Source organism: Pecten maximus, chromosome 2, assembly GCF_902652985.1.
Source record: "Pecten maximus chromosome 2, xPecMax1.1, whole genome shotgun sequence".
Lineage (NCBI taxonomy): Eukaryota > Metazoa > Mollusca > Bivalvia > Pectinida > Pectinidae > Pecten > Pecten maximus.
In genome coordinates, this window is record NC_047016.1 from 43679016 (window position 1) to 43691782 (window position 12767).

The 12767-nt window shown below is 34.2% G+C and overlaps 1 long non-coding RNA gene across 1 annotated transcript; it reads left to right on the forward strand.

Annotated features, from left to right (window-relative positions):
* Window positions 1-4005: 4005 nt before the first annotated feature.
* LOC117322179 lies at window positions 4006-5996 on the forward strand. Its single transcript, XR_004531479.1, has 2 exons — window positions 4006-4182; window positions 5054-5996. It is a non-coding gene; the product is annotated as an uncharacterized LOC117322179 (long non-coding RNA).
* Window positions 5997-12767: the final 6771 nt, after the last annotated feature.

The following is a 12767-nucleotide window of genomic DNA, read 5'->3' on the forward strand; positions in this document are numbered from 1 at the left end:
CGTACGTTTAAGTAATAATACTGTACGTTATGCTATACCACTGTACGTTTAGGTTATACTACTGTACGTTTAGGTTATACTACTGTACGTTCAGGTTATACAATTGGACGTTTAGGTTATAATATCGTACTTTTAGGTTATACTACTGTACGTTTAGATTAAAACTACTGTACGTTAGGTTATACTACTGTACGTTTAGGTTATACTACCGTACGTTTAGGTTATACTTCTGTATGTTAAGGTTATACTACCGTACGTTTAGGTTATACTATTATACGTTTAGGTTATACTACTGTACGTTTAGGTTAACTACTGTACGTTTAGGTTATACTATCATACGTCAGGTTATACTACTGTACGTTTAGGTTATACTATTGTGGGCTTAGGTTATACTGCTGTGCGTTAAGGTTATACAACTGTAGGTTAGGTTATACTACCGTACCCTTAGGTGATACTACGGTACGTTAAGGTTATACTATTGTACGTTTAGGTTATACTACTGTACGTTTAGGTTATACTATCGTACGTTAAGGTTATACTATCGTACGTTTAGGTTATAATACTGTACGTTTAGGTTATACAACTGTACGTTTAGGTTATTCTAGCGTACGTTTAGGTAATAATACTATACGTTATGTTATACCACCGTGCGGTTAGATTAATCTTCTGTACGTTTAGGTTGTACTACTGTACGTTTAGGTTATACTATCGTACGTTTAGGTTATACTTTTATACGTTTAGGTTATACTACTGTACGTTTAGGTTGTACTACTGTACGTTTAGGTTATACTATCATACGTCGGGTTATACTACTGTACGTTTAGGTTATATTACTGTACGTTTAGGTTATACTACTGTACGTTTAGGTTATACTACTGTACGTTCAGGTCATACTACTGTACGTTAGGTTATACTACTGTACGTTCAGGTTATACTACTGTACGTTAGGTTATACTATCGTACCATTAGGTTATACTACTGTACGTTAAGTTATACTACTGTACGATTAGGTTATACTACTGTACGTTTAGGTTATACTACTGTGGGTTTAGGTTATACTACTGTACGTTTCGGTTATACTACTGTACGTTTAGGTTATACTGCTGTAGGTTAGGTTATACTACTGTACGCTTAGGTTATACTACCGTAGGGTTAGGTTATTCTTCTGTACGTTCAGGTTATACTACTGTACGTTTAGGTTATACTATCGTACGTTAAGGTTATACTATCGTACGTTTAGGTTATACTATTATACGTTTAGGTTATACTACTGTACGTTTAGGTTATACTACTGTACGTTTAGGTTATACTATCATACGTCAGGTTATACTACGGTATGTTTAGGTTATACCACTGTACGTTTAGGTTATACTACTGTACGTTTAGGTTATACTACTGTACGTTCAGGTTATACTTCTGTACGTTAGGTTATACTACTGTACGTTCAGATTATACTACTGTACGTTAGGTTATACTACTGTACGTTTAGGTTATACTACTGTATGTTTAGGTTATACTACTACGTTTATGTTATACTACCGTACGTTTAGGTTATACTACTGTACGTTAAGGTTATACTACAGTACGTTAGGTTACACTATTGTACGTTTAGGTTATAATACTGTACGTTAGGTTATACTACTGTACGTTTAGGTTATACTACCGTACGTTTAGGTTATAATACTGTATGTTTAGGTTATACTACTGTACGTTTAGGTTATACTATCGTACGTTAAGGTTATACTATCGTACGTTTAGGTTATAATACTGTACGTTTAGGTTATACTACTGTACGTTTAGGTTATACTACCGTACGTTAAGGTTATACTACTGTACGTTTAGGTTATACTACCATACGCTTAGGTTATACTACTGTACGTTTAGGTTATACTACCGTACGTTTAGGTTATACTACTGTACGTTAAGGTTATAATATTTTACGTAAGGTTATACTACTGTACGTTTAGGTTATACTACTGTACGTTTAGGTTATAATATTTTACGTTAGGTTATACTACTGTACGTTTAGGTTATTCTACTGTACGTTTAGGTTATACTACTCTACGTTTAGGTTATAATATTTTACGTTAGGTTTTACTACTGTACGTTTAGGTTATACTACTGTACGTTTAGGTTATAATATTTTACGTTAGGTTATACTACTGTACGTTTAGGTTATACTTCTGTACGTTTAGGTTATACTATCGTACGTTTAGGTTATACTTCTGTACGTTTAGGTTATACTATCGTACGTTAGGTTATACTACTGTACGTTTAGGTTATACTATTTTACGTTTAGGTTATACTACTGTACGTTTAGGTTATACTACTGTACGTTTAGGTTATACTGTTGTACGTTAGGTTATACTACTGTACGTTTAGGTTATAATATTTTACGTTAGGTTATACTACTGTACGTTTAGGTTTTACTATTTTACGGTAGGTTATACTACTGTACGTTTAGGTTATACTACTGTACGTTTATGTTATACTACTGTACGTTTAGGTGATACTGTTGTACGTTTAGGTTATACTACTGTACGTTTAGGTTATACTACTGTACGTTTAGGTTATACTACTGTACGTTTAGGTTTTACTATTTTACGTTAGGTTATACTACTGTACGTTTAGGTTATACTATTTTACGTTAGGTTATACTACTATACGTTGTGGTTATGTTTACCTCTAAGACTTCTTCCAATCCCAAAATATTAATGCATGCTAAAAGTACCAGTGTGTGAATAGCTTACAAACATTTAGTATAGCAAAATTATGACATGCCTTATGTCTTGTAGAAAAAGAAATATCGATGATACGTAACTTATTTAAGATATTTTTACTCATAATTGTTACATATTTGTATTATAAACAGATGCTTCTATCGACATATTGTATTACATTTTAAAAAACCATGTTGATTAGTTAAATAGTATATAGATAACTTAAAATGTATGTAATTTAGAAAGTTATAAATCTTTGTCGTAACCATGCTGTAGAAATTGTAGAAATCAAGTTTTATTGATTTATTTATTCATTTCTTTGTTTATTTTTTTTAATTTTTTTTTTATCTTTTTACTGAGACTTCTATAACAAAGTCTATAGATCTCTGCTGTTTATTAGCGTTATGGAGCGGGAAAAAAAAGAAATAAAACGGAGTGTAGTTTGCTTATTTCGCGGTTTATTTACATTACGACTCAATAATGTTTAAAAACACTTTACGTTAATTCTCATTCTGTATCTTGTGCGGGATGGACAATAGCCTCTTTATGATAAACATTTCTGCCCGCGAGTATTTTATTTAATTATTGTCTAAATTTGAATGGTACTACAGGGTAACGATTGGTAGGTCATTGACGGAAGTAACTGAACCAACATGAACATCGGACACGATTTCTAACCGAAAGGTCAGCATCTCAATCATTACCCACACACTTGTTTATTAAAAACTTTCAAAACACGGAAACACTCAGTTCACAACGATTAAAAACATCACGATCGGTGATGTTATTCGCGGAGAATACCGGACAGGTTTTGACTGTTTACATCCCGTAATCCATTTACAACAGAAACTTGACTACATGTTATTATCGGTTTTAAGAATAAAACTCAAGCATGTAAATAAGCTGGAAAACAATTCAATAAGAAACCATTTATTTATTCAAATACTTACCTGCATATAGTCAAACATTTCCTCATAATATCCGTTTTATTTAAAACAATACTTTCTGGAGTAATTATATAAAAACTAGAGGGTGTTCTGAATTAAGTTGACAATGCATAAGATACATTTCAGACCACTGCCAAACTTTGTTTATGCTTATAAAACTCCCCACCATGATAACTTTCGCGTTATTTTCTGAAGTTGATATACACATAAAGATAACTTAAAGGACCAACGGAAGTTTCGTGTCGCTAGAGGGGGTACCTACTCGTGACTTCTGTTGGGCTGTGGGAGGGATCGATATCAGTGCCAAATAACTTACACAATTAGATTCTGAAAGCTCCGTGTCACGACCCGATATCAAACGTGGAATAAAAGCACGTGATCTGGAGGCTATTTAAACAGGCTGGTACCAGTTTTGTCAGAATGTTTCACGATTACGCCACCATCATCATTACACACGCAGTTTAACGAAGTGTTTGGAAAGTTTTCAGCCGTTTTTTGTTGCTACACAACACTAAGTAAGTATTCTGCTTTTTTCAGTGACAATTGTCATATGAGTTTTCCTGTCATGTATATCGATAACCATTTTGATAACTCTTTTGCGATTTTAACGTAAATAGATGATGACTTAAACTATTAGTAACTCTTTTACGTTTTTAAGTTTGTATGCACACGGAATAAACAATGTCGGGTACGTAAATGGGTACCGTCGGATACTTTGGATAAACTTATTCATTTTAATGTTGCATTACCGTTTATATTTCAATTCATTATTTCAGTTTTTAAATAGTTCAAATCAATCATGTAAATATATTAGCATTTTACGTGTATCTTTGGTAGATTTGTAATACATTTTATAGTTTCTAAGAGCTCTGATGTTTGAACCTAATATTTGAAAATAGACAAAGATATTGTACAGTACTCTCTCTTAGAAATGATGAACGGTTTTATTTTCGGTGTTTCAATGTTTATTAAACTTAAACCTTTCGGCTCATACGTATTACATCCATACAACATGCAATAATGTACAATTTATTACTGCAATTGTAAATCTAGTAAATAATACGTGTCAGTTAGCAAGCTTGTACATCATTAATTGAATAATTGACAATTGATTGCTACCTTACTAAATAGCGGAAAGAAGCTCCAGCATTATAAAGAAAGACATGGACATGTAGTTAATTATTATCTCTAATAAGGCCGAACAAAGTTGGCGACCAATCACATATGTTAATGTAAGTCTTGATGAAGTTTAGGTATTACAAACCTAATAAAAATCATTACGAAACCGTTTAATTCTGATAATAATTATTAATAGATATGCAAATCATGAAAAGGGGGAGGAATACGGAATATAACTATGACATTGTACTGGTTTTTTTTTTGTAGTTTTATAAAGAAGCTCAAACAACATGCGTCCCATCTTGATACTGTGTTGTCTCGTGTGCTTGGTCGCAGTGGACTCTGCTCCTGCGGATCCTTGTCAACAGCAATGTCTCCTACTTCAGCATTCCTGTCTCACCATCTGTCAATCATCACAGTCGTCCGTAACGTGTTCCGACCAATGCACTGCTAGAAGGAGTATCTGTAACATTAATTGTGTGAACACCTGGTTTGAACAATAACAGTCCCAGCACATTCCTTTGTTAAAACGGCAGCATGAAAACAGATCCACGGCATCATTACCGGACTTTACCGGACATTATCGGACATTACCGGACATTTCAGGATAAAACAACATTTTACCATTTGACAATTGTAAAATAAATATCGACGATCGCAGACTCTAAGGATATTCTACTAGTCATAGACCTACGTGAATTTACGCTCAACTGTTTGCACTTTGCAGTGCAATAATGAAGTTCTGTAATCACCGACATCGTTCCCGGGGTCATATTGCGTGCTCTAATCTACACCCTATCATAAACTCATGTATATTTATATTGACCCGGTCAACAATTACCAATATATCCCTGATAACTAGACAGTCAGTGGCTAAATGATGCGAAATTATACAAAATGTGCAAAGGCACATGCTGACTTTTGACAGAAATCAATGTAAATTGTGTTTCTTACTAAGTTAGTACACGGGAACTGTTTTATGATATATATTTCAGTTATTTTCAAGAGACCTGTCATACTACAATATGTCGTTATCTTTAAGGTATCATTTCCTATTTCGTTTTAAATATTTATTATTAGTTACTCTGGAGGCAGAATCATCAATTATTTCTTATTTATTTTCTCACTACCATAAGTGTACAAGATATCGTCTGACTTGTGTATATTAACATTTCTGATCCAATACAATTTCAATTATATTGAATGCTGACAATTGTGTTTGTTGTTTTGTTATGCAAGTTGCATATTAGTGATTTATAGAAATTCAAGCAATAGCGCTGTTCGCATTGATATGGAGGCCATCAAACGAAATTAATTTAAAGTAACATATGAACATCTTAACTATTTATGCACAAAATGTTTAACACAATTTGACATCAGATGTCCATGTACCCAGTAGTTGTGTCCGCCCCGGGGTGGTCCGAGTTCTCCCTGCTCGAGCTTTTCGTGGCGTTCGATGTCGCTAGACTATAATCACACTCAAACATGTAACACCACACATGGATATCTTATTCATACACTAAGCTATCTACCCCGATAATAGATTTCCACCTACTCTGCAGTTGTCTGCCCCAGGGTGGTCCGGGTTGTATACCCCCTGCTACGAGGAACGTGATGTATATTTTCTAAACATATACTAAAATACATTCACACAAACCCCGAATATGGAGGTGGGGCCCCCCATGCCAATATCATCTGGCAAAAAACCTCCAAAGGTCTAAACCTCCCTCCCCTATCTTTTCCTCTTACGATTACTAATCGCTATCAACTGTGCTTTATGTACAAAGTACTGCTCCAGTAGGGCAGGCTTGTAGATGAGTATACACAGTAATCAACAGTCTCCCGAAAAACAGTCTTTGTATATTCTACCATGTTTGCTATGTAACGCCAGTTTTGATTGGTTTAAAACTATGTATTATTTTCCAATAACCCACACGGTCGTGAGTCACGGCTGTTACAATTTTATATATCTAAATTTCTCACCCTTTATGAAAGGTTACTATAGCCGAGTGGGTTAATGGGTTAGTGTTTTGATAATTTTTTTATCAAGACGCGAGTTCGAATCCTACTGAGGCCCCCTCTTTTAACTTTTTTTTTTTATCCTTTTTTTTTTAAATTTTCAAAATCAATGCCATATGATAGATGCTCTTGATCGTGGTACTGTATTGCCTGTACATTTCATCAACAAATAATGCAATACTCAAGAAATAAATTACAAGGTTTTCTCGGGGTTTCTTTGCTGTTTTTCTATTAGAAAGAGGTCGATCTCAGAACTAAACAGTACATGGTAGAATAGAAATAATCAACTTTGACTCGTGTATTGTTGCAGGATATACAACTCGGACTCGGATATTTTGCAATTTTAATTAATAACTCAGGCCTGTGGCCTTCGTTATTAATTTAATTGCAAAATATCCTCGTCCTCGTTGTATATTCTGCAACAATACACGAATCATCGTTAATTATTTCTTAAATAACTCGCATTATCACGTAATCCCAATTTTCTATGCCAACCCAAGCCCAGCACTACCCCTTTATAATCACCCTATAACTACACTCTACATAACAAACTAGTCTAATCTATACCCTACCCCTTACCCATTCGAAAATACCATGGTTAGCAATACAAAATGGCGTTTAGAATTCCTACTATCAATAACAAAACTATATCCCACTAACAAACTACACCTAATTTTTCAAACCAATCTATACTCTACAGAGCTGTATCTCACGCTATCCTCTACACTTCTAGTCCGGGCCTTCGGAAGGGACGCTAATCCGGGGTCCGGTGTAGGTGAGTCACGCCGTGCACGTTAAAGATCCTCTGCTGGTATTCGAACAAGAGTAGGCTAATTGCTAGCCGCCACAGAGTATAGGTTCATATAGGTCTAGATTAGGATAATGTAGGTATTAAGGCAATTCAGTGACAGTTCTAATTCAGTTTTTCAACATAGAGATAATCTATAGTTGCGAGATATGGGGATCGTCAAAGGCAATTGACAATGAAAAGGTCCACACACAATTTTGCAAAAGAATACTAAATATAAAAAAAATCAACCTTAAACGCGATGGTATATTGTGAACTAGGTCGTTTTCCACTACAATATTACAGGAAACTAAGAATAATTAAGTACTGGTTTAAGTTAATTACTACACAAAATTGTATTTTAAATCGTGCATATGGATTTTTAAGAAATTGTAATACAAGAAATTGTTTCAATTGAGTAACTTTTGTTAAAAATGAACTTTTTTCGCATGGTTTTGGATATGTGTGGGAAAACCAGCAAATGTATGCAAGCTATATAGACATTATTTTGCTAGTTATTAAGCAGAGAATTTTTGACCAATCTCAGCTAATCCTACACCATTTATTAGAGTCCTCCTCAAAATGTCACATATATAAACATCTTGAGCACATTGTCACAAAACCTTTTTATCTAACCAAATCTATTCCTAAAAGATTTAGAATTTGTCTTACTAAGATACGTCTATCTGCGCATTGTTTAGCCATTGAAGCTGGTAGATATAATAATACTCCAAGATTAAGACGATTTTGTAATATGTGTAATACTAGACAACAAATTGAAGACGATATATTCAATCGAGTGGCCAATCCCATATCAAAATTAGTTCGTTTAAACGAAATGGAACAAATATTAAAAGCATATAGATGTAATTGTGTAGAAAGGTAAAATTTAGGCATTAGAAACCAAACGAAAAGGTGGTCGAAAGATCCTATTATCGTGACGAAAACCGAGTGTCAGGACGACTCGTCACAAACCGACAACACGTACTCGCACAACTTATTCAGCCAATCAGCTGCTGTTTCATGTAAACCAAGTTCCTAAGGGAAGTGTGTTTGTGGGGCCTGTAGGGGTTGGTCTGATTAATTAACATATGGAGTGGGTACTTCCTATAAGCGAGAATAGAGATTATTGGAATAAGGTTTGAAGAACAAACATATACATCCCTACTAAAAATAGGATGGCGTAGGACTACAGGTGGAAAAAGGCAGGGAATTCCCCAGATGGGGGTTCCCCGTCCGTTGTAAGGTCCTTTGATAACACATGTGCTCCTATATGCTATGAACCTGTGCACAATATCTGTTGTGTGTGGCGAGAATAGATACTTATTCCGTCATTTTAACTCCAAATGAATGATAGAGGCGAATAAATCTGCAGTTTTGACATATAGTGAGGAGTTTCTATTGTGAGAGTCCCTCAACTACGTAACATGTGGAGGATTATCTCTCATTCATGCCGAGTGGGTAGCCGGTTTGTAGTTGGTTGATCCAATGTCGTTCCCTATTCAGGCGTTGCTGGTCATTCCAACCCCTGCAGTGGTCAATGAGGACAACCTGCATGTCGTGCCATGTGTGGCTCGGCATGTTGAAATGTCTCGCTACTGTTAAACCTTTAAGTTATATTATTTATTTCATTCATTCATTCATTCATTCATTCATTCATTTACTTTTAGCATCTGTACCCCACCAAAGAGATGTTTCCTTATTAATCATAATAGGCCCTCGGCGAATTAAGTATCGGCCGAGGGGGATCATTTTTACAACATTACGATATTTTTTGTTGTTTATACCTACTATATTTGTGTAACTGTTCCATGTTCTATGTCTATATGTGATCGTATGTAATTTACCTGTGTCTTGATAAAAGGGCAGATTGCCTCGAAAATTCGACAATTTACTTGTCTGTACTGTCGTTATTACTACTTGACATATATATATATATTCAATTGACGAAAAGTTTAATCAACATTTGAGGCATATGAATTTACTACAGGGTATTTGAAATTTGAATGTTTCAAAATTAAATCTTATAGAAGCTTCACTGTCTATTCTATACCATAATGTGTCATACTTGTTAAACCTGATTTTTTTTTTCTTTTCAGAAAGCCAAAGAAGAAAAGATCTACCATTGGTACATGACCTAAGCACTATCAAAGTTTTCAATACTAAATAATAAAATATTATCAATCATCATACATGACAGTATTTTTTCCCCATTTTACTTTAGACTATTGCTATAGCATTTGTCTAATAAACAAGAAATATCTCTAAAAAAGATGAAAGGCATAGTTTTAATGCTGGTGTTAATACTGTAAAACTGCTGGTGAAATAAATCAACGAATCACTGGTCTAGTGGTGGGTGCAGATGACTGACTACTTCATTTCTTATTATAGGTTTAGGGTCTTCAAAGTCAAATTCAAGTTCTTTATTTACCAGAAGCCCTAAGGCCTATAGGTATACAAGATATATAACATTAAACAATTACAGATGTGTACAGGAGAGTGTTACATACATGTACATGGAAATTGTTCGATATAAAATTATCTACACTAATAAATTTTGTCTTTTGCTAGCCAAGTACAGATATTTACCTAAATTTGACAACTCTCTAACATTATTAAAAGATAATAGTTGGATTAATTTAAAAACAGATGGTCTTTTGTAGTAATATTGTTTCATATATTTTACCCTCAGATCTGTATATAATGGACATATCAAAATAAAATGAAACTCATTCTCGATGTCACCCAAATCACAATTGTTACAGGTTCTATTTCTTCAGGTAATATTATTATGTCTACCTATTTCTATATATAATTTGTGTGAGGATGTTCTAAACTTAGTTAACATACATTTATATTTAGTTTCTATAGGTTCAAAACTGTACATAGTGGCTATCTATCAGATATCGATATAATCTACCTTTCGACGAACCAGATATCTGTTAACATGTTTTGTTTTGTAACATAGGTCAATCTCTGCTCTATGATTTTAAAAGCATAATCTACTGGTAAATTAGAATCAAACATATACTCGATACCTCTAATTCATTCTTAATGTCGCATATCCACACGTCATTCTCATTTAACCATTTCATCAAGACATGTTTTCAATACCAAATTATCTGATTGTTTCAACTTTAACCAATATTTGAACACTCTTAATTTTCTAATAATAATTAATTGTAATCTACCCAATTACAGTAAACAAAGTCATTGCAAGTTGATTTAGGCATCTTAATTATTTTTTTTACTGAATTTCAAATGTACGCTTTCGACATCCGGTCCTTTATGAAATCCCCATATTTCCGATGCATAACGTAAAATACTATTTACTTACGAATCAAAAATAGAACAACAAGCAATGATTTCTAAGAGAAGTTGTCAGAGAAAATAAAGCTTGTCAGCCTTGTTCTGCAAAATGTTTGTGTGTTTTGTAAAACTTCTTGTAAAATCAAGTATTTAAAACTTAACAATCTCTATATTGTCATTGTTATATTTCCATGACTCATTATTTCTTATTTGTCCACAATTTCTAAACACCATGATTTTAGTTTTATCAACATTGACCTCCAGATTCCATTTTCTGGTATATTCATATAAAGAATCCAACATACTTTGTAAATCTTCTGGGCGGTTAGCAAATAAAGCTATGTCGTCGGCATACATTAGCAAGAAAAGATTAAGCATCTGTAATTCAATACTTGGACAGTTGTCATTAATAAAGTTAATTTCAAAATCATTTACATACAAAGAAAATAACACAGGTGATAATATGCCCCCCTGTAAGAGTCCGGTATAATTAGGGAAGCACTGACTGAAGTCACTATCACTATCGAAAATATAAGAATCGTCGTCAGTATATTTCTCTAACAATACATCTAAATTTACGTCATCATCCAATGGCAGAAAATCAGACGACATTTTCCATATGAATATTTAACGGGAAAATGGTGTTATTTTCGGTTAGACACTACTAGGCGGCCTGAAGCTGTGAGGCGGTTTGGATTGGAATTAAATTGCGTATATTTCGGAAAGTAAGCATCGAACAATGTTCCCGTGTGTTCAGATCATCTAGTTTTTTCAATACGTATTCAGAACAGTTGTTGTTTAGTCGCTACGGTTATTAACATAAAAATTCGGATTATTATATAAACACTTATTTAATTATTATTATTCTCCAGAGCCCACATCCTGTTTTTAGATTTCGGTCTCCGATTTCAGTGATAATTGGTGTATATGGGTTTTTAGGGATGCCGAATAACGTGGTAACATTTCCGAAGAAAATTGTTGCCATGGTAATGAAATGGTGGCCTGTGATTGGTCGAAATTTAGATATTGTTCGATTTTGATGAAATTTGGTATGTAGGTACATCATGGGACACCAGTCACTCCTGTAACCTCACTTTCACATTTTAATAAAATGACCGCCATTTCCTGGCCTCTGATTGGTCAAAATTTACACATTGACCGATTTTAATGAAATTTGGTATGTAGGTATACATCTTGGCACACCGGTCACTCTCGTAACCTCACTTTCATTTTTTAACAAAATGGTCGCCATTTCCTGGCATCTGATTGGTCTAAATTTACATATTGTCTGATTTTGATGAAATTGGTTATGTTGGTACATCATGGGACACCGGTGACACTCTTAACCTAACTTTCACTTTTTAACAAAATGGCCGCCATTTCCTGGCCTCTGATTGGTCTAATTGTACAGATTGTCTGATTTTGATCAAATTTTGTATGATGGTATATCATGGGTCACAGGTCACTCTCGTTACCTCACTTTCATATCTTAACAAAATGGCCGCCATTTCCTGGCCTCTGAGTGGTCCAACTTTTCAGATTTTGATGAAAATTGGTATGTAGGGGTATTACAAGACTAACAACCATACGGAAGCTTCTGATTGGTCGAAATTTAGATGTTGTTCGATTTTAATTATATTTGGTACATTTTTGTATATAGGGATATTGAATGATACCGAAAATAATGGTATGACTGCGGGGGTGTTTGGGGGACTTCTGTAATGGTTCCCATTACAATTAGTACTTGTTGAAGCATCTTTTATGTGAGTGAAAATGTGTTGCTTAACTTATATATCTAAACAACAGTTACAGCAATTAAACAAATTCAAAATGCCCCAACATCTTCGAATCTTAACTAGCGTGGAA